Below are 22649 nucleotides of genomic sequence, written 5' to 3' on the forward strand. Positions count from 1 at the left end.
CATTAGCTTCAGGATAAAGATGTGTATTAAAAAACTGTTCTTCTTTGGCCAAAATTTCACTCATTTTTGAGTCTGGGATAGATGCTGAGTTTACTACTCCTCAAATAGCACACAGGATAAAGGATTTCCAAATTTTCTGTGGTTAAGACTAGCTACAGTTGATTCTGCAGCTCAGTGTCAGTAAGACTGAAAACCATCTCGCAAGCTCCAGTTCTCTCCACTCCCAAAGGTCCAACATTCCAAAGGAGGATAGAAAAAAGGAAGAATTCCCAGGTGTTCTGCAGCTTAATAACAGAGACATTTGCTCCTAATCTGTCATAATGGCTATAATTTGTCCATTGAGTTGCACCACACTTTTCGATTCCTAATACGTTAATAACAAGGCTGACAGTCAGCAGAGAAAGGGGGAAAAAGTTAAATCAGCAAAATCTTGCACTCCGGATTCCACGTCCTCCCATATCCTGCTCCAAGTACATAAAGAACTGTGGAGCGGGAATCAGTCTGGTCAGCTGTATGAAGAGTGTCACAAAGCTGGTTTCTTTTCTCTAAAAGCTGTTCCTTGATTTTTCCAGAGGGGCCGTAATGGGTCGGGCTCCGATTGCCTAGTGTGATACAGAGGAAAAGGATTTTGAGAGGCCTTTTTGTTTATATGTAAACAGATGAGACTTCAGGCCAAAGTGGTCATGTTTTAGAAGTAATCTGTATAATGAAAAGGGAGTGGTCAGCTCTCTAGCTGAGCAGTTCAGTCCAGAACTGGTTGAGAGGTCAACAGTGAGCTGTGTGGAAACTCACTCTCTCTCCCCTTCTGCTCTTCCAGTTCCAATCTGTAAGCATCTGTTCCATTTCTTTTAAAAACTGCGTTTTTAAGAAGGTTTGCTTATTGGGACTGTGGTGTATATTTGGAACAGCATAATTAAGTCTAGTTTGGATAGACTGGGTTCTGAAGGTGTTCTTTATTCTGTTCTTTGTGTTTCATTGTTTAATTTTGTAAATACATTTCTGTCCATTTAAAAAATCTAGTAGTCAACCTAGCTAGCTTACTCTGGGTAATTCTCACTGTATACTGACCAAAACAAATTACAAAGTTATGGTCTGGACTGCCTGCTCAAGAATGTTTTGAGTCATCTGGCCTAGTCCATAACAGACTGGGGTCTCTTTGCGGGATTATAAACAGCTAGTGATAGGTGCTAGTATCTTTATTTCGGGTATTGGCTTGGTTGGGTGGACAAAGCTTGGGATAGCAATGGCTCTTTCAGTCACCAAAAATTTTCTGGATGTGGAAGTGGTAAGACCAAGCTGCAGGAATTAGCAAACAAACTGGGATTGGAATTGCCTGTTTCTGTGAGGAAAGGAGAGATAATTACAGCAGTAGCTCAGCATTTAAACTTGCCAGGGAAACCATCAGAATCTGTAGAGATGGTAACAATTCAATTGCAAATGAAGCAGCTTGAGATAGAGACAAGAGACAAGAAAGGGACAGCAGAAATAAAACAGAGTTATGATTGAAAGCAGAAGTGAGGGAAAAGGAGAGCAGCAGAACAGAGAAAAAGAGAGAGAAGAAGAAGAGAAGGAAAGTGAGAGCAGAGAAAAAGAGCGAGCTTTTGAACTTCAAAAACAGACACTTCAAAAGGAAAGTCAGCTTAAAAGGCTGGAGATAAAGGTTGAGGCTGGGCTTCATGAGGAAGACAGTGAGGATGAGCAAACCCCTGGTAGTCAGAAACCCAGTGAGTACCTGTTTAAGTATGTTCAATCATTGCCTAAATTTGATAAAAAGGATGTGGAAGCCTCTCTCATCTCATTTGAAAGGGTGGCTAAACAAATGCAGTGGTCAGTGGCAATGACGGCTTTGTTGATCCAAACAAAACTCGTAGGTAGGGCGAGTGAAGTATTCGCATCACTATCAGGGGAGCTATCTGGGGAGTAGAAGGAGCTGAAAAAAAAACACTTTAAGTGCATATGAGCTAGTTCCAGAAGCCTACAGACAACATTTCAGGAATCTAAGGAGGGACCCTGGTCAAACCTATATTGACTTTAAAAGAATCAAACAGTAATTTCTATGTATGGATAAGGGCTTTAAAGAAAACTGATCAAACCTATGATGCCCCTAGAGGGGTAATTATTTTGAAGGAATTCAGAAATGCACTGCCTGAAGTAGTGCAAACTCATGTGGAAGAGCAGAGAGTTAAAACAGCAAGGTTAGCAGCTGAAGTGGCTGATGATTATGAGCTGGTCCATTAAACTCAGCTTGGCTTCCAGAATCAATTTTAATCCATGAGGGATAGAAATTGGGGCAAAGCGAAATCCTCACGTGGAAAGGGAAAGATAGATCTCAGTGAAGATCATAAGGATAACTTACCACAAGGTATAAAAAGAAACCCTTGAGGGGCACAAACAAGTTAACAAGCTCTGGTGTTTTCATTGTAATAAAGTGGGCCGCACAAAATCAGTGTTGGTGGGCTAGAGGAAAACCAGATGTAGGAAAACCAGACAAGCCTGGGAGTTTTGTTGGACTAGTAACAAAAAGCACAAGGGAAGTTAGACAACTGCCTCAGAGTGTACAAGATGATCAGAGGTTGGTTAAGGAGCAAGTGTCAGATCTGTTTAAAAAATATACATGTACGGGTAAAGTTTATTCACCTAGGGCAGGATTAGCAAAGAGGTTACAATATTAAGGGACACAGGATCCTTTCAGTCTGTAATGCTGAAAGATGAGGAGGTATGTATTCCTGAGGGACTATTGCCAGAAAAAGTACTGGTAACAGGAACTCATGGTGAGACAAAAAAGTGTTCATTTATGTAAAGTGAGGCTACAGAGCCCAGTGAAGAGTGGAGAATTTGTGGTAGGAGAACTGGACAAACTCTCAGCTCCAGGAATACCATTTGTCCATGCAAATGATATAGCTGATTCAATGTTAGGCATATTGCCTACTCCAGTAGGAAAGCCAGTAGAGACACAGGCAACTGAAGAAAAGAAAGATCTTTATTCGGAATTTCCCCAATTGTGTGGTCACAAGAAGCAGGAGAGTTCAAAAGGCACAGATAAGGAAGCTGACATAGTGTTATCCAAGACCTTTTGTGATCAGATAAGTGGTGCAGAGAAGGAGCAGATAGGTAAACATGCAAGTATCTTTAAATTTGCTAAGCTGATTGAGTTACAACAGAAAAATGAGAACCTAAAACAGTTATATCAAAAGGCATATACGGAGAAAAAGTGTGAATGCCTTCCTGTATGTTATTACTTAACAAATGATGTCTTAATGAGGAAATGGAGACCATCACATATTCAAGCTAATAAGAAATGGGCAGAGATTCATCAAATTGTTTTGCTAGTAGGTTATAGAAAGGAGGTGCTGTGGGTGGCACACGAGCTACCACTTGGAGGTCATTTAGAGGAGAGGAAAACACAATCTAAAATACAAAGACATTTTACTGGCCTGGACTACACAAGGATGAAGTTGAATTTTGTCATACTTGTCAGCTAATTGGAAAATCACAGACAGTAATAAAACTTGCACCTTAAACACCTATTCCAGCATTTAGAACATAGAACATAGAAAAATACAGCACAGTACAGGCCCTTCGGCCCTCAATGTTGCGCCGATCCAAGCCCACCTAACCTACACTAGCCCACTATCCTCCATATGCTTATCCAATGCCCATTTAAATGCCCATAAAGAGGGAGAGTCCACCACTGTTACTGGCAGGGCATTCCATGAACTCACGACTCGCTGAGTAAAGAATCTACCCCTAACATCAGTCCTATACCAACCTCCCCTTAATTTAAAGCTATTCCTCCTCGTAATAGCTGACTCCATATGTGGAAAAGGTTCTCATGGTCAACCCTATCTAAACCCCTAATCATCTTGTACACCTCTATCAAGTCACCCCTAAACCTTCTTTTCTCCAATGAAAACAGCCCCAAGTGCCTCAGCCTTTCCTCATATGATTTTCCTACCATACCAGGCAACATCCTGGTAAACCTCCTCCGCACCCGTTTCAGTGCCTCCACATCCTTCTTATAGTATGGCGACCAAAACTGCACACAATACTCCAGATACGGCTGCACCAGAGTCTTACACAACTGCAACATGACCTCAGGACTCCGGAACTCAATTCCTCTACCAATAAAAGCCAATACGCCATATGCCTTCTTCACAGCACTATTTACCTGCGTGGCAACTTTCAGAGATCTGTGTAAATGGACACCAAGATCCCTCTGCTCATCCACACTACCAAGTATCCGACCATTAGCCCAGTACTCCATCTTCTTGTTACTCTTACCAAAGTGAATCACTTCACACTTAGCTACATTGAACTCCATTTGCCACCTTTCTGCCCAGCTCTGCAGCTTATCTATATCCCATTGTAACCTGCCACATCCTTCCTCACTGTCAACAACTCCACCGACTTTCGTATCATCCGCAAACTTGCTCACCTAACCTTCTAGCCCCTCCTCCAGGTCATTTATAAAAATGACAAACAGCAATGGTCCCAAAACAGATCCTTGCGGAACACCGCTGGTAACTGCACTCCAAGATGAACCTTTACCATCAACTACTACCCTCTGTCTTCTTCCAGCCAGCCAATTCCTAATCCAAACCTCCAACTCACCCTCAATGCCATACCTCCGTATTTTTTGCAGTAGCCTAACATGGGGAACCATATCAAATGCCTTACTAAAATCTAAAATGCCTTACACCACATCTACCGCTTTACTCTCGTCCACCTCCTTAGTCACCTTCTCAAAGAATTCAATAAGGTTTGTGAGGCACGACCTGCCCTTCACAAAACCACGCTGACTATCCTTGATCACATTATTCCTATCCAGATGTTCATAAATCCTATCCCTTACAATTCTCTCTAAGACTTTGCCCACAACGAAGGTAAGACTCACCGGCCTATAGTTACTAGGGTTATCCCTACTCCCCTTCTTGAACAAGGGAACCACATTTGCTATCCTCCAGTCTTCTGGTACTATTCCTGTAGACAACGAGGACATAAAAATCAAGGCCAATGGCTTTGCAATCTCCTCCCTTGCTTCACAGAGAATCCTAGGATAAATGCCATCAGGCTCAGGGGACTTATTTACTTTCAGCCTTTCCAGAATTTCCAATACCTCTTCCCTACATATCTCAAAGCCATCCATTCTAATTAATTGTGACTCAATATTCACATCGGCAACAATGTCCTGTTCCTGAGTGAATACTGACGAAAAGTATTCATTCAGTGTCTTCCCAATTTCTTCAGCCTTCACACGCAACTTCCCACTACTATCCTTGACTGGACCTATTCCTACCCTAGTCATCCTTTTATTCCTGACATACCTATAGAAAACCTTTGGGTTTTCCCTAATCCTACCACCCAAGGACTTTTCATGTCCCTCCCTTGCTGCTCTTAGCTCTCTCTTCAGATCCTTCCTGGCTACCTTATAACTGTCAATCGCCCCAATTGAACCTTCATGCCTCATCTTTACAGAGGCCGCCCCCTTCCCTTTAACAAGGGATTCCAATTCCTTATTAAACCATGGCTCCCTGACATGACCCTTTCCTCCCTGCCTGACAGGTACATACTTATCAAGAACACTCAGTAGTTGCTCCTTGAACAAGCTCCACATATCAATTGCACCCTTGAAGCCTACTTTTCCAAGCCACGCATCCTATGTCATGCCTCACCGCATCATAATTTCCCTGCCCCCAGCTATAACTCTTGCCCTGTAGTGCACACGTATCCCTCTCCATCACTAGAGTAAAAGTCACCGAATTGTGGTCACTGTCCCCAAAGTGCTCACCTACCTCCAATCCTAACACCTGGCCTGGTTCGCTACTCAGAACCAAATCCAGTATGACCTCACCTCTTGTTGGCCTTTCTACATATTTGAGGAACCTTTCACAAGAATCTTGATTGATTGTGTAGGTTCCTTACCTCAAACAAAAAGTGGGAATAAGTATCTATTAACAATAATGGATGTGTCGACTAGATTTCCAGAGACAATCCCATTATGCAACATCACAGCTAAAAGGGTTGTAGAAGGATTACTTAAATTTTTTTCACTACATACTGACTACCAATAAAGATCTAGTCAGATCAAGGATCAAACTTCACATCCAAACTATTCAAGGAGGTTATGCATAACTTGGGAATAAAGCAATTCAAATCTACTGTGTACCATCCAGAATGGCAGGGAGTGCTAGAGAGATGGCATCAAACTGTAAAGGCCATGTTGTGGCTAATGGTCAGGGTTAGCCAGATGTTTGGGATAAGGGAGTTCCGTTTGTACTTTGTGCAATCAGAGATGCACCAAATTCAGTCCATGTGAATTAATTTTGGGGTATGAAGCAAGAGGGTCATTAAAATTGCCTAAGGAGAAATTAATAAGTCCGAGTTCAGAGACCACCCATTTGGACAATGTGCCATATTTTAAAGAACAATTACATAGAGCTGGAGAGTTGACTAAACAGCCTTTAAACGTCTCACAGCATATAACGAAACAGGAAGTAGATAAGAATTCACAAATTCACAATTTTGCAATTGGGGATAAGGTATTGGTGTTACTTCCAGTAACAGGTGAGCCTTTAAAAGTAACGTTTAGTGGACCTTGTCAAGTCGAGAAGAAATTGAGTGAAGTAAACTACTTGATAAGGACTCCAGACAGGAAGAAATCTCACAGCATGTGTCATGTGAATATGCTCAACAGGTATTTTGATCGGGAAGGAAAGCAAGATGGGAAGGTGTTAATGATTACAGCACAGAAAGAAGAGCCAAGTTCAGAGGATTCTGAATTGGACATTCCTCAAATTAAATTAGGCAATGAGGAAGTTATCAAAAATTAGGATTAATTAATGAGTCAAATTTCATGAGGAAATCGAAATGACCTGGAAGATTTATTACTATCACATGGGGAGATACGCAGAAATAAACTAGGAAGTACTAACCTAATTGTGCACACAAAGAACAAAAAAAAATGTACAGTCCAGGAACAGGCCATTCAGCCCTCAAGCCTGTGCCGATCCAAATCCGCTGTCGAAACCTATCACCTAAGAATCTGTATTCCTCTGCTCCCCACCTACTCCTGCATCTATCCAGATACACCTTAAATGAATCTACTGTGCCTGCCTCTACTGGCAATCATTGCAGGCACCTACCACCCTCTGTGTAAAGTACTTTCCGTGTGTATTCCCCTTAAACTTTTCTCCTCTCACTTGAACACGTGACCTCCCGTTATTGAATCCCACACCCTGGGAAAAAACTCATCTCTATCCACTTTGTCTACACCCTTCATGATTTTGTAGACCTCAAATCAGGTCCGCCCTCAAATCTCCTTTTGTCTAATGACAATAATCTTAACATACTCAACCTCTCTTCATAGCTAGCACATTCCATACCAGGCAACATCCTCTTAAACCTTCTCTCAACATCCTTTTGGTAATGTGGCGACCAGAACTGTACATAGTATTCTAAATGCGGCTGAACCAAAATCTTGTACAATTTTAACATGACCTGCCAGCTCTTATACTCAATACCCCATCCAATGAAGGCAAGCATACTATATGCCTTCTTGACCACTCTATCGACCTGTGCAGCCACCTTCAGGGTTCAATGGACCAGAACTTCCAGATCTCTCTGCTCACCAATGTTTCCCAAGCCTCTTCCTTTTACAGTACAGTTCGCTCTAGAGTTAGACTTCCCAAAATGCATCACCTCACATTTGCCTGGATTGAACTCCATCTGCCACTTCTCCACCCAACTCTCCAGTCTATCTACATCCTCCTGTATTCTTTGACAGTCCCCTATGTTTTCTGCTACTCCACCAATCTTAGTGTCATCTGCAAACTTGCAGATCATACCAACAGTGCCCTCTTCCAGGTCATTTATGTATATCACAAACAACAGTGGCCCCAACACTGACCCCTGTGGAACACCACTGGTCACCTCTCTTCATTTTAAGAAACTCCCTATGTCTCCTGTTGCTCAACCAATTCTTTATCCACCTAGCTAGAACACCCTGCACACCATGTGACTTCACTTTCTCCATTAGTTTACTGTGGGGAACTTTATCGAAAGCCTTACTAAAGTCTACGTATATGACATCTACAGCCCTTCCTTCATCTATCAACTTGGTCAACTCCGCAAAGAACTCTAAATTGGTAAGGCACGATCTCCTCTGCAGAAAACCATGTTGCCTGTCACTGATAAGCCCATTCTCTTCCAAATAAACATAGATCCTCTCCCTCAGTACCTTCTCCAACAACTTTCCCACCACTGACGTCAGGTTCACGGTCTGCAGTTACCTGGAATATCCCTGCTACCCTTCTTGAACAGGGGAAAAACATGAGCAACTCTCCAGTCCTCTGGCACTTCACCTGTGTTTAAGAATGCCACAAAGATATCTGTCAGGGCCCTAGATATTTCCTCTCTCACCTCCCTCAGGAACCTGGGATAGATCCCATCCGATCCTGGGGATTTGTCCACCTTAATATCCTTTAGCCTACCCAACACATCCTCCCTCCTTATGTCAATGTGATCCAGAGTAAACAAACTTCTATCTATAATCTCAACATTCATCATGTTCCTCTCCACTGATGCAAAGTAATCATTAAGAATCTCACCCATTTTCTCAGATTTAGTGGATCAACCCTTTCTCTTGTTACCCTCTTGCTTCTTACACATGAATAAAAGGCCTTGGGATTCTGCTCAATTCGGCTAACTAAAATTATTTCATGACCCCTTTTAGCCCGCTTGATTCCTTGTTTAAGATTAGTCCTACTCTCCCGATATTGCTCCAAAGCCTGTTCTGTTCTTAGCTGCATGGACTTTATGTACGCTTCTCTTTTCCTCTTGGTTAGTTGCACAATTTCTCCTGTCATCACAGTTTATGAATTTTGCCTTTTCTATCTTTTGTTTTCATATGGACATACCTATCCTGCATTATCTTTGAAAGCCTCCCACATATCAAATGTGGACTGTCCTTCAAATCACTGTCCCCAATCCACATTACCCAGCTCCTGCTGAATTTTGATATGATTGACCTTGGCCCAGTTTAGCACTCTTCCCTTAGGACCACTTTCATCTCTGTCTATGAACATTTTAAAACTTACAGAATTGTGGTCACTATTTTCTAAAGAAATCCCCCACTGCAACTCCTACCATCTGGCCTGGCTCATTCCCCAACACCAGGTCCAATACGGCCTCTTACCTAATTGGACTATTGACATACTGCTCTAGAAAACCTTCTTACAAATGTTCCTTACAAATTCTGCCCCATCCAGGCCTCTGACACTAAGTGTATCCCAGTCAATGTTGGAAAGATTAAAATCTCCCATCACCACCACTCTATTGCCTCAATATCTTCCCATAATCTGTTTAGCTATTTGTTCTTCTACCTCACTTGTGCTCATTATTGGGAGGCCTGTAGTACAGTCCTAACAATGTAACTGCACTCTTATTTCGCAGGTCTACCATAATGCCTCACTGCTCAAGCCCTCCATAGTTTTCTCTTTTAGCACAGCCGTGAAATCATCACAAATGGACTATGTCAGTTCAAAGTCATGCCATTTGAAAAACACTCCAGCTACATTTCAGAGACTGACTAATAAGGTCATTGTCGGATTACCCAACTGTGTGGTGTACGTTGATGACCAGATGATTTTTAGTCACTCATAGAAGGAACATGTACAGTATTTGACAGCCTAAAACTGTCAACCACTGCCCCAGTATTAGCCACACTGGATTACACGAAGCCTTTCAAGGTGGCTATCGGTGCCAGTGACGTGGGTGTTGGTGCGGTGCTTCTGCAAGAGGACGATGAGGGGATAGAAAAACCCACTGGGTTTTTTTCCAGGAAGTTGAACATTCATCAACAGAAACATTCAACGGTGGAGAAAGAGACTTTAAAATTAGTGTTGGCATTACAACATTTCGATGTTTATATTACCAGCAATGCATCTGAGACAATTGTATACACTGATCATAACCTATTGACATTTGTGGAAAAATTTAAGGACAAAAATGCCAGATTGTTTAGATGGAGCTTGTTGTTACAGCCATTCAATTTAACAATTGTACATGAGGCAGTATGAGATTGTCAATGCATTATCAAGGTTTGAATGAGATATGGAGGTGTTCAGTGGCGGGTGTACCATGGCCTGAATTTGCATGTGGTTGTGCATGTTTGTATGTTTATAGTTAGTATAGAGTATATGTGTGTTTAGACTACTTAACCGGGTTTGAAAGGTTTTAAAAACGAAGCCATCTTTTGATATTGATGGTTCATTTTTTTTTTAAACTGTATTGTGTCACAAAGCTGGTTCCTTTTCTCTAAAAGCTGTTGTTTTTCTCAAGGATACTGTGTCCTTGATTTTTTTTCAGAGGAGTCATAAACCAGACCGGGCTCCGATTAGACTAGTTTAGTACAGAGATGAAAAGGATTTTGAGAGGCCTTTTTGTTTAAATGTAAACAGATGAGACTTCAGACCAAAGTGGTCATGTTTTAGAAGTGAAAAGCTGAAAATATGTTGCTGGAAAAGCGCAGCAGGTCAGGCAGCATGCAGAGAGCAGGAGAATTGATGTTTCGGGCATGAGCCCTTCTTCAGGATTTCGTGAAGGGCTCATGCCCGAAACATCGAATCTCCTGCTCTTTGCATGCTGCCTGACCTGCCGCACTTTTCCAGTAACACATTTTCAGCTCTGATCTCCAGCATCTGCAGTCCTCACTTTCTCCTCGAAGATTTTAACCTACTGCAAATCCTCTTGCAAGGATGCCTTCCTTGAAGAAGCTCTCTTCCTCCCTCTACAAGGATTTCAGTGAGTCTCTCTCTCACTGCACACCCCAGGTAATCGCTTCTGCCCAGAAGCTCTTCAGCCACGTTCTCAAACAGATTCTCTACCACAGCCACATCTTCTTCCTCCAGACTACATTCAGACCAACAAAATTTGGACCCAACCAGGACAACCAGTACCTAGAACAAATCTGAAGCCTCCAGCAACAGACTTCCCTCCGGATCCTCCCCTCCATGCTTGCAGCCACGCGCCGCCACCTACACTCCCTGCAATTAGACCTACCCCAGCTCAGGACAACACTCTCACAGACCTGCAAAGGACCTCTACTGTTCTTCATCCACAGAAGAATCCATACACTAAACAAACAGTTTTTACTAGCCATATCGGAAATTAAAGACAGTAAGTACCAAAAACTTTCATGTACTTGCCCCCACACTCTGGGTTCCTCAACTGTTCCAGAATCTTCCATCGGCCTCCGAAACCACTCTGGCGCCATTAACCACGCAGCTGCTGCAGCGCCCGCAGCAGCAACTGCCGCCGTGAACCGTGACATCACTTCCGCCCCCACCGACCTCGCAGTCTCCGCGATCGCCGCCCAGACAACCGCCTCCACGATCGCCAGGAAGACCATCGCCGACAGATTCGTGGCCTCATTTCCTGAAGAAGGGCTCATGCCCGAAACATCGATTCTCCTGCTCTTTGGATGCTGCCTGACCTGCTGCGCTTTTCCAGCAACACATTTTCAGCTCTGATCTCCAGCATCTGCAGTCCTCACTTTCTTCTCGAATGTTTTAGAAGTGACCTGTATAATGGAAGGGGAGTGGTCAGCTCTCTAGCTGAGCGGTTCCGTCCAGAACTAGTTGGGAGTTCAACAGTGAGTGGTGTGGAAACTCACTCACTCTCTCCTTCTGCCCTTCCAATTCCAATTTGTAAGCATCTGTTCCTTTTTTGTTAAACTGTGTTTTTAAGAGGTTTTGCTTATTGAGACGGTTGTGTATATTTGGAATAGCATTATCAACTCTAGTTTGGATGAACTGAGTTCTGTAGAGCTTCTTTATTCTGTTCTGTGTGTTTCATTGTGTAACTTTGTGAATAAATTTTGCTGTTTTAAAACCTAGTTTACTAGAATTACTCAGAGTAATTCTCACTGTACACTTAATGAAACAAATTGCAAAGTTATGGTCTGGGCTGTCTGCTCAAGAATGTTTTGAGTGGTCTGGCCTAGTCCATAACAAGAGCCATAGCAGAAACGTGCAATTCCTCAAATCGAGGGACGACCGATGACGATAGAAAACACAGAAGCAAAGTGCAATCCAAAAGTCATTCAGCAAGCTTTTCCAAATGAATGGTGGGGAAAATGGGCAGAAAAAATAACTTGTATATTGTAGCTTTCTTGCAAAGTACTAAATTTCCAATTTTTAGGATGACAGATCTTCCATCGCGTGAGGAGACTGCAAACAGATGTTTTGAAGAATTGATTCTTTTGAGAAGTAGTCTTGGAAAGGAGGCTAAAATCCAATCAGCTCCTGAAGGAATGCAATGCAGACTGTGCACAATCTAAGCTGCCAATAAAACAAAATACCATTGATGTAATTAAATCTCCACCACTTCAGCTGCCTATACTTGGCAAATTATACTAAGAATTTGAGTTGAGATACATTACAAAAAGAATCACTTAAACAAAAACCTTCATCTATCTTGAGTTACTGCAATCAGCTGCTCCAATGTTGCTGCAGTTAATGATAATATCAATAATGAACACAGTATTACTGATAGAATACCTAGGTCATAAACTGACCAAGCAATAGGACGCAGAAGGCAATGACACAAAGTCTTTATCTGGAGTTCAGAACCTACTGGTGTTTCACAAGGGTCTGTTTGCATTCACCTTTGTGGAGACTTTGGTTTCCTAGTTAGGCTGGTGCTGCTGGCTATGTTCATTCCCTTTAGGGAATTGATTTGAAAATGTATGCTTCACTGGATTTATAGCAAATCCTCTGACAGCTATATTAGTAAAGCTTCTAATATGCAAAGTAAAATCATTTGAAGATTAAAAACAGGACCTATTGCAATCACCAAAGTAGGTTGATGCTTCTGTTGAAATTAAGCAGACGTCAGCAATCGTTGATTTCAGGTTTTACTCCATCCGTTGGAAACTGCTTCTTTTATAAAATATTGCAGCTGTAACACTATTCCGTGCTCTGTTCTATTACTATAATGCATTTTGTATGGTAATGATCAGTCTGTACTGCACACAAAGCAAAACTTTTCACTGTACTCATTTTTGGTAAATTGGTGCTGACCTTATCGAACGAGATGGTGGAGCAGGAAAAACTCTCAATTGTTATCTTCATTGTTTGAGGAATTACATTCAAACCACACAACAGATTGACTACTTCTGCAGAGATCTTTATGTCCTGTATGTTGTCTGAGTATTAACTAGCAAATAACCGCAGTTAACAAAATAAATTAGAACTGATGCACTCCAAAATCTAATGTGGGTGTGATTAATGAGCAAATTCACAACATGCGACTTATCAAATAAATAGGAAGGGTTTGGAAAGATATGGGCCGGGTGCTGGCAGGTGGGATTAGATTGGGTTGGGATATCTGTTTGGCGTGGATGGCTTGGACCAAAGGGTCTGTTTTCATGCTGTACATCTCTACGACTCTCTGTGCCGTATACCCAAGGGCTCCTTCAATTCACCCCTGAAAATACATTTTTAAAAATCAAGCTTTGCATGGCAGAGTAGCAAAGTTCTACACTTTCCCAAAGGTTGGGTCACTCCTGACAAGATGCACACTGTTATGAAGTGGTCTCCTTCTTTCACAGTAAGGCGCAGCTCCTCCACACATCCTGAACGCAAGCAATACCTCAGGGAGAGGTACCTTCCTCACAGTGGGTGGAAAAGCTACTCCACCAGTCAGAGATCCTGTCTCTGGAGGAATAGCGAGATCAGGAGAGACACAAACTGTGATTTTAAAAAGTATATTTATGCAATGTGGCCATCCCTAATTGCCCAGAAGGTAGTTTAAGTGTCAACCACTCTGCAATGGATCTGGAGTCACTTGTAGGTCATATAAAGTAAGGATGGCACAGTTCTTCCCGAAAGAACATTAGTAAACTGGATTACTTTTTCCAACAATCAATAATGGCTTCACGTCATCATTATACTCTTAATTCTAGATTTTTATTGAATTCAAATTTCACCAACTGCCACGGCAGGATTTGAACTGTGGGTCCCCAGAACTCTGGGTCTCTGGGTTAATAGTCTATACTACTGGACCACTGCATCCCTTTACAATCTGCAAGGTATTACCCCTCCCATGTATATGGTTGGGGTAGGTTTTTCTTTCAATGGTTACCTCGATGATTGAAGGCATGAGGGCACCTTGGGAAGGATATTTGGAATCCTAATGTACACATGGATAGTCTCAACTTGAATGGTCCAGGTTACACAGAATCAAAACAGCTCACGTGAAACTTGGCATTTACAGCTCAGTGCGGAATTAATTTCTATCAGTCAGTGTTTACATATTCTGGATTAGTGGTGCTGGGAGAGCACAGCAGTTCAGGCAGCATCAAAAGTGCAGTGAAATTGATGTTTCGGGCAAAAACCCTTCATCAGGAATAAAGCCTGAAGCGTGGAGAGATAAGCTAGAGGAGGGTGGGGGTGGGGGTGACGAGAAAGTAGTATAGAGAACAATGGGTGAATGAGGGAGGGGATGAAGGTGATAGGTCAGGGAGGAGAGGGTGGAGTGGATAGGTGGAAAAGGAGCTAGGCAGGTAGGACAAGTCCGGACAAGTCATGGGGACGGTGCTGAGCTAGAAGTTTGGAACTAGGGTGAGGTGGGGCAAGGGGAAATGAGGAAACTGTTGAAGTCCACATTGATACCCTGGGGTTGAAGTGTTCCGAGGTGGAAGATGAGGCATTCTTCCTCTAGGTGTCTGGTGGTGAGGGAGCGGCGGTGAAGGAGGCCCAGGACTTCCATGTCTTCGGCAGAGTGGGAGGGGGAGTTGAAATGTTGGGCCACGAGGCAGTGTGGTTGATTGGTGAGGGTGTCCCGGAGATGTTCCCTAAAGCGCTCTGCTAGGAGGCGCCCAGTCTCCCCAGTGTAGAGGAGACCGCATCGGGAGCAACAGATACAATAAATGATATTAGTGGATGTGCATACATTGTCTATCTCACAGGAGGCAGTCTGAAGATTGTATACATTTATAAATAAATCATTTGAGCAATAATATAGTACTGAGTACAGGATTCCAAACATGATAGATCTTCTCTGTTTTACATTCTCTGCAAAGCTTCATTTGCTTTAAATTATTTGCCCGAATAATTTTTGATTGGGTTACAGCACGATTGTATAGCTGCACTTGGTCCTTTAGAGGGAATGGCATCATTGTGCTAAACCCCTTCAAATGTTTAGAGTTTTCTTATATTCTCATTCCTTCATGTAATTCTATAATCAGTTAATTCAGGCAAATCAGACCAAAAGAATAAATACTCAACTGAAATAACTACGTTTAGGTTGCTGCACAATGATCAATTGAGAGACAACACTAGACACACACTACTCCATTAGGAGAAAGTGAGGACTGCAGGTGCTGGGGATCAAAGTCAAGAGTGTGGTGCTGGAAAAACATGGCAGGTCAGGCAGCATCCGAGGAGCAGGAGAATCAATGATTTTGCACATAAGCCCTTTTTAAGATCGATAACCCTGCCTTCTCACCCAGCAGTACCAGGATGGATTCAGTGATGATTTAAAGAGATGCAGGGATTGATAATGAGAACAGACATATGATAAAATATTCCCTGCCCAAGGAAGGATGAATTCACTTCCTCAGATTGGGGCAAAGCACACAATGCTGAAGGAGCTGTCACTGATCTTAGGGTAGTGGTGGGACGCATGAAAGGAAAGGGAAGTGAAGTAGGTCAATAACTACATTGTCAATTATTAATAGTGCTTTATTAATAGTGTTTGTTGTTTTTGGGTCAATTACAGATTCGCCTACAAAAACACGTAACTTAGATGGAATTACTGAACATCTTCCAATATTAGTTATTATTTTCATGGTTCAAATTAATTAGGAGGAAGAATGTAGGCACACAGTAGTTCTCAAGTGGTGGAAGACTGCCAGGTATCAATGATCCAAAGAGACATGGGTGTCCCTATTAGTAAGTCACAGAAAGCTTGAATGCAGGTCAGCAAGTAGTCTGGCAGGTAAATAGTACATCTGTTTGCCTTTATTGCAAGAAGATTTGGGTAGAGGAATGAAGAATTGCTTCAATTATACAAACATAGACAACACCTTGACTATTCTGTGAGTTCCCTAGAAAGATTATATTTGCCACAGATGGAAAGCAGTAAAGCTCCTAACTGATCCCCAGATGGTGGGATGGCCTAATGGGCGAGACTGAGGAGACTGTATCTGTATTCCCTGAATCTAGAAGAATGGGAGGTAATCTCATCGAAACCTCCAAAATTCTTGAAGGGGGAGACACAGTAGATGCAGGAAGGGAGGTTCCTTTCACTGGGGGGGTCGACAACCACAAAACATGGTGGCGGCACGGTGGCACAGTGGTTAGCATTGCTGCCTCACAGCGCCAGAGACCCGGGTTCAATTCCTGCCTCAGGAGACTGTGTGTGGAGTTCGCACATTCTCCCCGTGTCTGCGTGGGTTCCTCCGGGTGCTCCGGTTTCCTCCCATAGTCCAAAAATGTGCAGGTTAGGTAAATTGGCCATGATAAATTGCCCGTAGTGTTAGGTAAGGGGTAAATGTAGGAGTATGGGTCTGGGTGGTATACGCTTCGGCGGGTCGGTGTGGACTTGTTGGGCCGAAGGGCTTGTTTCCACACTGTAAGTAATCTAATCTAATGGTCTCACAATAATAAAAAAAATCAATTTAGGACTGAGATGAGGAGGAACGTCTTCACTCCGAGGATAACGACTCTCCAGGACTCACTTCCCCAGGGGGTTGCAGAAACTCAACCAATAACTCATCTGCCTTCCCTGTTTGGCCTCTTGCATTGAAATAAATGCAATTTAATTTATCAGTCCTACATGGTTCTCTGCTTTGTCCATGCCTACCAGTTATCTGTAAGAATAATAAGGTGGTTGTGGTGGGGAATTTTGACTTTCTGGACACTGATTGGGACTGCCATGGTGGTGAGGGTTTGGATGGAGAGGGGTTTGTTGGGTGTGTGCAAAGAGGTTTTCTGACTCTGTGTGGATGTGTCTGCTGGAGTCAGTGCTGGACTTGACCTACTCTTGGGAATGGGGCGGGGGAGGTGGCTGTGGTGACAGTGGGGGGAAGCACTTCGGGCCCAGCTACCATAGTTCTATTGGGTTGAGAGTAGTGTTAGAGGAGGGTAGACCAGATCTAAAAGCTGAAGTTCTAGATTGGAGGAGGGCTAATTTTGCTGATGTTGGGCAGGAGCTTTCGGGGGCTGATTGGGGGCAGATATTCCCAGGTTGGGAGGGGGGGATGGCTGGAGGATGGGAAGCTTCCAGAAGTGAGATGTTGGAAGTCTGGAGACAGTGTGTTCCTGTTAGAGGGGGAAGATGGCGGGTGTGGGGGGAGTGCAGGATGACTGGAGAAGTTGAGGGTTTGATTGACAGGGAAGGGAAGCATGTGTCAGGTATGGACAGGGAGGTCGGGTGAATCCTTGGAGGAGTGTGGAGGCAATGGGAGTCTGCTTGCGAGGGTAGTCAGGAGGGGACATGGGATGGCTTTAGTGGGTAAAGTTGAGGAGAACTTTGCAGACTGGGGGGTGGGGGAATGACCGGGGAGAGAATGGGGCCCTTCAAAGATCAGGCAAAAAATGAGGACTGCAGATGCTGGACAGTAGAGTGAAGAGTGTGGCGCTGGTGGGGCACAGCAGGTCAGGCAGCATCCAAAGAGCAGGAGGGACAATGTTTCGGGCAAAGTCCTTCATCAGAAATTCCTGACGGAGGGGGTTTTTGGCTGGGGTGTCGATTTTCCTGTTCCTTGGAAGTTGCTTGGCCTGCTGTGCTTTTCCAGTACCACACTCTTGACCCCCTCCAAGATCAGCAGGGCAGCCTTTTTGTGGAGTCACGGGAGATGGGGGAGATAATGGGTGAGAATTTTGCATCGGGGGTGTTTGCTGTGGAGGGGGACATCGGGGGTATAGAGTGTGAGGAAATAGATGGTGGCATCTTGGGGAGTGTCCATATTGCAGAAGAGGGGGTGCTGGATATCTTGAAAAGTGTGGAGGTGGGTGGAGCCTTGGGACCAGATCGGGTGCGCCGGAGAGCTCCGTGGGAGGCTAGGGAGGTGATTGCTGGGCCCCTTGCTGAAATGTTTGTATCATCGGTGGTCATGGGTGAGGTGCCAGAGGACTGGAGATTGGGTGGTGTGGTGCCACGGTTTGGGAGGAGCGGTGGGGCGAAGCAAAGGAACTGTGGATCAGTGGGCCTGACATCGGTGGTGGGCGGGTTTTTGGGTGGGGTCCTGAGGGACAGGATGTACATATATTTGGAAGGGCAGGGACTACTTGGGAATGGTCGGCATGACTGTGTATGGGAGGTCATGTCTCTCAAACTTGATTGAGGTTTTTGAAGAAGAAACAAAGACGATTGGTGAGGTCAGAGCAGTGGACAGAATCCGTGTGGACCTCAGTGGGTTCCCAACGGGAGACCGGTTGACAAGGTTGGATCAGGTGGAGTGCAGGAGAGCTTGCCATTTGGATGCAGGGTTGGCTGAAGGGTGAGGGAACAGAGGGTGGTAGTGGTGGAGGGTTGTTTTTCAGTCTGGAGGCCTGTGATCAGTGGAGTGGATTGGTGCTGGGTCCATTACCTTTTGTCATTTAAATAAATGATTTGGATGTGAGCATAAGTTTGCAGTTGACACCAAAATTGAAGGTGCAGTGGACACTTAAGGAGGTTACCTCAGATTACAATGGGATCTTGATTAGATGGGCTGAAGAGTGCCAGATGGAGTTTATAATTTAGAAAAATGCGAGGTGCTGCATTTTGGAAAGCAAATCTTAGTAGGACTTATACACTTAAGGGTAAAATCCTAGGGAATGTTGCTGAACAAAGAGACTTCTGAGTGCAGGTTAATAGCTCCTTGAAAGTAGAATCACAGGTAGATAGGAGTGAAGGAGGCGTTTGGTCTGATTCCTTTAATAGTCAGAGTATTGAGTACAGGAGTTGGGAGGTCATGTCGTGGCTGTACAGGACATTGGTTAGGCCACTTTTAGAATACTGTGTGTAATTCTGGTCTACTTCCAATCGGAAGGATGTTGTGAAATTTGAAAGGGTTCAGAAGAGATTTATAAGGATGTTGCTAGGATTGGAGGATTTGAGCTATAGGGAGAGGTTGAATAGCCTGGGGCTGTTTTACCTAGAGCATTGGAGGCTGAGGGGTGACCTTATAGAGATTTATAAAATCATGAGGGGTATGGATAGGATAAATACACAAAGTCTCTTCCCCTGGGGTGGGGGAGTCCAGAACTAGAGGTCATAGGTTTAGGGTGAGAGGGTAAAGATATCTAAGGGACCTACGGGGCAACTTTTTCACACAAAGGGTGGTACATGTATGGAATGAGTTGCCAGAGGAAGTGGTGGAGGCTGGTACATTTGCAACATTTAAAAGGCATCTGGATGGGTATATGAATAGGAACGGTTTGGCGGGAATATCATCCAGGTGCTGGCAGGTGGGACTAAATTGGGTTGGGATATCTGGTCGGCATGGACGAGTTCGACCGAAGGGTCTGTTTCCTTGCTGTACATCTCTATGAGTCCATGATTAAGTAAGTTCAAGTTAGAGGTTGATAAATTTCAAGTTACTGATGACATCAAGGTATGTTGAAATAGCATGGGAATATGGCATTGAGGTAGGTATTCAACCATGACCTGGAATAATGGAGCGGCTCAAGGGGCTGAATAGCCTATTCTGGCTCCTATGTTCCAATAAAGTTAGAATTGATAATGCGTAAAGCTGTTCAACCACAGAATTTAAAATGATATTGATTCTATTCAGGACATGGTCCAATGGGTGAGACAAAAGAGATAGACCCACAACACAACCAATTACAGGAAGCTTTTTACTATCTGGCCCCGACGGGACCAGGCTAATCAAATATTCCAGATAATCGAGAGGTTGACATAATCAGTGTAAAAACACACGCAAAGTTATAGAAAAAGAAAGTGGGGGTATATACATCACTGCTATGCTTCATTTACATCATAAATCACAAATAATAATGAAATTTTGCCTTTAATCAAACTTACCAGCATCCTCAACTGACTACATGGATATAGTAGAGATTGCAACAAAACAGTAAATCTGTGGTATTTGAAGTATAGAGCTGAAAATGTGTTGCTGGTTAAAGCACAGCAGGTCAGGCAGCATCCAAGGAACAGGAAATTCGACGTTTCGGGCCGGACCCCTTCATCAGGAGTATATATTTGAAGTATATAATTGTTGCCAGTTTACCAAGACTGCCAGTGCAAAAAAGGTGCTGGTAAAACGAAGCTTTCTGTACTATGAATCATCATTGGTCTCATTAAGGCAAGCTTTGGTTCAATTTCCCCTTTTCTAAGCCCCTTTCATGTATGTGTCTCTAACTCTTCAGGTGGGCCAGAAGCATCATTTTCATCCTTTTCCGCTTATTTTCCTACACTGCTTTCCAAATCCCATTCTCAGAAAAACGACTTCTGCTCCATAAGTCTCGTTTTGTTTGCAGTAGAATTGTTTCAGGTGTGAAGCTTGCGTTGTGCACGTGGCCAGGTCAGAAAATATCGACAGAAGAAAGAAGAGTCATAGTCAGTGACTGACTTGGGGCCTACATCGGTCTACATTGCTTGTACTTTCTACAATGACAAACTGAACATAAACCTTCCAGTTTAATTTAGCTCCCTGGCACAAGTGCAGTGAGAGTGAAACATTTATTTGTCATAGAGATGTACAGCTTGGAAACAGACCCTTCGGTCCAACCTGTCCATGCCAACCAGATATCCCAACCCAATCTAGTCCCACCTGCCAGCACCCAGCCCATATCCCTCCAAACCCTTCCTATTCATATCCAAATGCCTCTTAAATGTTGCAATTGTACCAGCCTCCACCACATCCTTTGGCAGCTCATTCCATACCCATACCACCCTCTGTGTGAAAACGTTGCCCCTTAGGTCTTTTTTATATCTTTCCCCTGTCACCCTAAACCTATGCCCTCTAGTACTGGACTCCCGACTCCAGGGAAAAGACTTTACCTATTTACCCTATCCATGCCCCTCATAATTTTGTAAACCTCGATAAGGTCACCCCTCAGCCTCTAACAGTCCAGGGAAAAATAGCTCCAGCATGTTCAGCCTCTCCCTATAGTTCAAATCCTCCAACCCTGGCAACATCCTTGTAAATCTTTTCTGAACCCTTTCATGTTTCACAACATCTTTCTGATAGCAAGGAGACCAGAGTTGCATGCAATATTCCAAATTTCTTTTGCTACTAAGTTAAAATGCAAGAATAAACAAACTAGAATGTTTAGATGATTAAAATGGCATGAACAGGTACAGAAAATAATCAAATGGTTGAAAGAATATTGGCCTTTATATCTATAGAAGTAAAACATAAGATTATTGAAGCCAGGCTTCGTATTCCTCTACAGTTTTCCCCCTCCTTTGGGAGATAGTGGGGAAGGGTTGAGAACTATTAGCAGGCAGATCTCTTTGAACTTTAGATTTTATTGTCACATGTAGTACAGGAGTACAGTGATAAGTGTATAATGCGACCACACATGGTGCCATCTTGGTCCTAGGTACAAAAATCCAAAGTAGTAAGGGAAACAGGAGTTAAAAAGTTAAACATTACTTCATAGAATAGTATAAAAATGAATGAATAGGTCTCGCTTGTATGACCAGCCCGTTTTTGCGTTGGAACTCAAGACAGAGTTTCTGTTTCAAAAATAGAAACTCTCTCCACTGAACCAAAACCTGAAGGAAATGCAGTTTCAGTTTACCTGAATGATATCTAGACTCCAAGGGTCAAATTGAGGAGAGGTTACAGAAACTGGAATGGTATCACCCTATAGTTTAGGAGATTTGGTCAAATTGTCAAGATATTAAAAGGGAACAGAGAAGCTACTTTCACTGTTTGGGAGTACAGAATATAATGGCAGACTTAAAATGACCTTTCAGAAACAAAACTTTTGAAAAAAACACTTCTTCAAGAAAAAGTTAAACGATGGAATGGTCCTTCACAAATGATCATTGATGCTTAATGAATTGTCAATTCCAAATCAGAGAATGAATGATTGTCCAAAGTTGTCCAAGGATAATTAGCTTTGATCTCTGAATGGCATGTAGAACTGGAGACAGCACTGGATTTAATTAATCCCACTTCTGTGTTCCAAGCTTTGCAGTCATGCAGTATCTAATCTCAAAACACTTTGTATCCAGCAAGTGACTTTGAAACATAGCCCGTGTTGTCATGTCGGGAATGTGACAGCCAATTTCCAGACAGCAAGTTCCAAACAGCAGGCTGACAGTGGCCAGGTAATGTCTGTTAGTAACTTTAATTTAAGGATGAATATTTGCCTGAACACCAGGGATAATTTATCTGTTTTTCCTCTTCTTCAAAACAGTGCTGTACAATCTTTCATGCACACAGGAAAGCCAGGTGGATCTTTGGTATGGTCTCTCATTCAAATGACAGCACCTTTGACAGTGGCGCACTCCCTCAGTATTGCACTGGAGTTGCGACCTGTATGCTTAAGTCCTGAAGTACGACATTAGCTTCTGACTCAGGATGGGGTGCTACTAGCTAAGCCACAAATGACTCTCTTAAAAACAAACAATCTAGCTAAATATTTGGAAGTGGTTTTCTTTGCCACCATCATATATTAATCAAT

General features: G+C 43.2%; 1 protein-coding gene across 1 annotated transcript in view; it reads right to left on the bottom strand.

Annotated features, from left to right (window-relative positions):
• The window catches only part of LOC132816786 (calcium uniporter protein, mitochondrial-like), a 172533-nt gene that overhangs the window by 31762 nt on the left and 118122 nt on the right, over window positions 1-22649 (bottom strand). The gene's annotated exons all lie outside the window — the stretch shown is intronic.

The sequence above is a fragment of the Hemiscyllium ocellatum genome, chromosome 1 (genome assembly GCF_020745735.1).
Source record: "Hemiscyllium ocellatum isolate sHemOce1 chromosome 1, sHemOce1.pat.X.cur, whole genome shotgun sequence".
NCBI classification, from domain to species: domain Eukaryota; kingdom Metazoa; phylum Chordata; class Chondrichthyes; order Orectolobiformes; family Hemiscylliidae; genus Hemiscyllium; species Hemiscyllium ocellatum.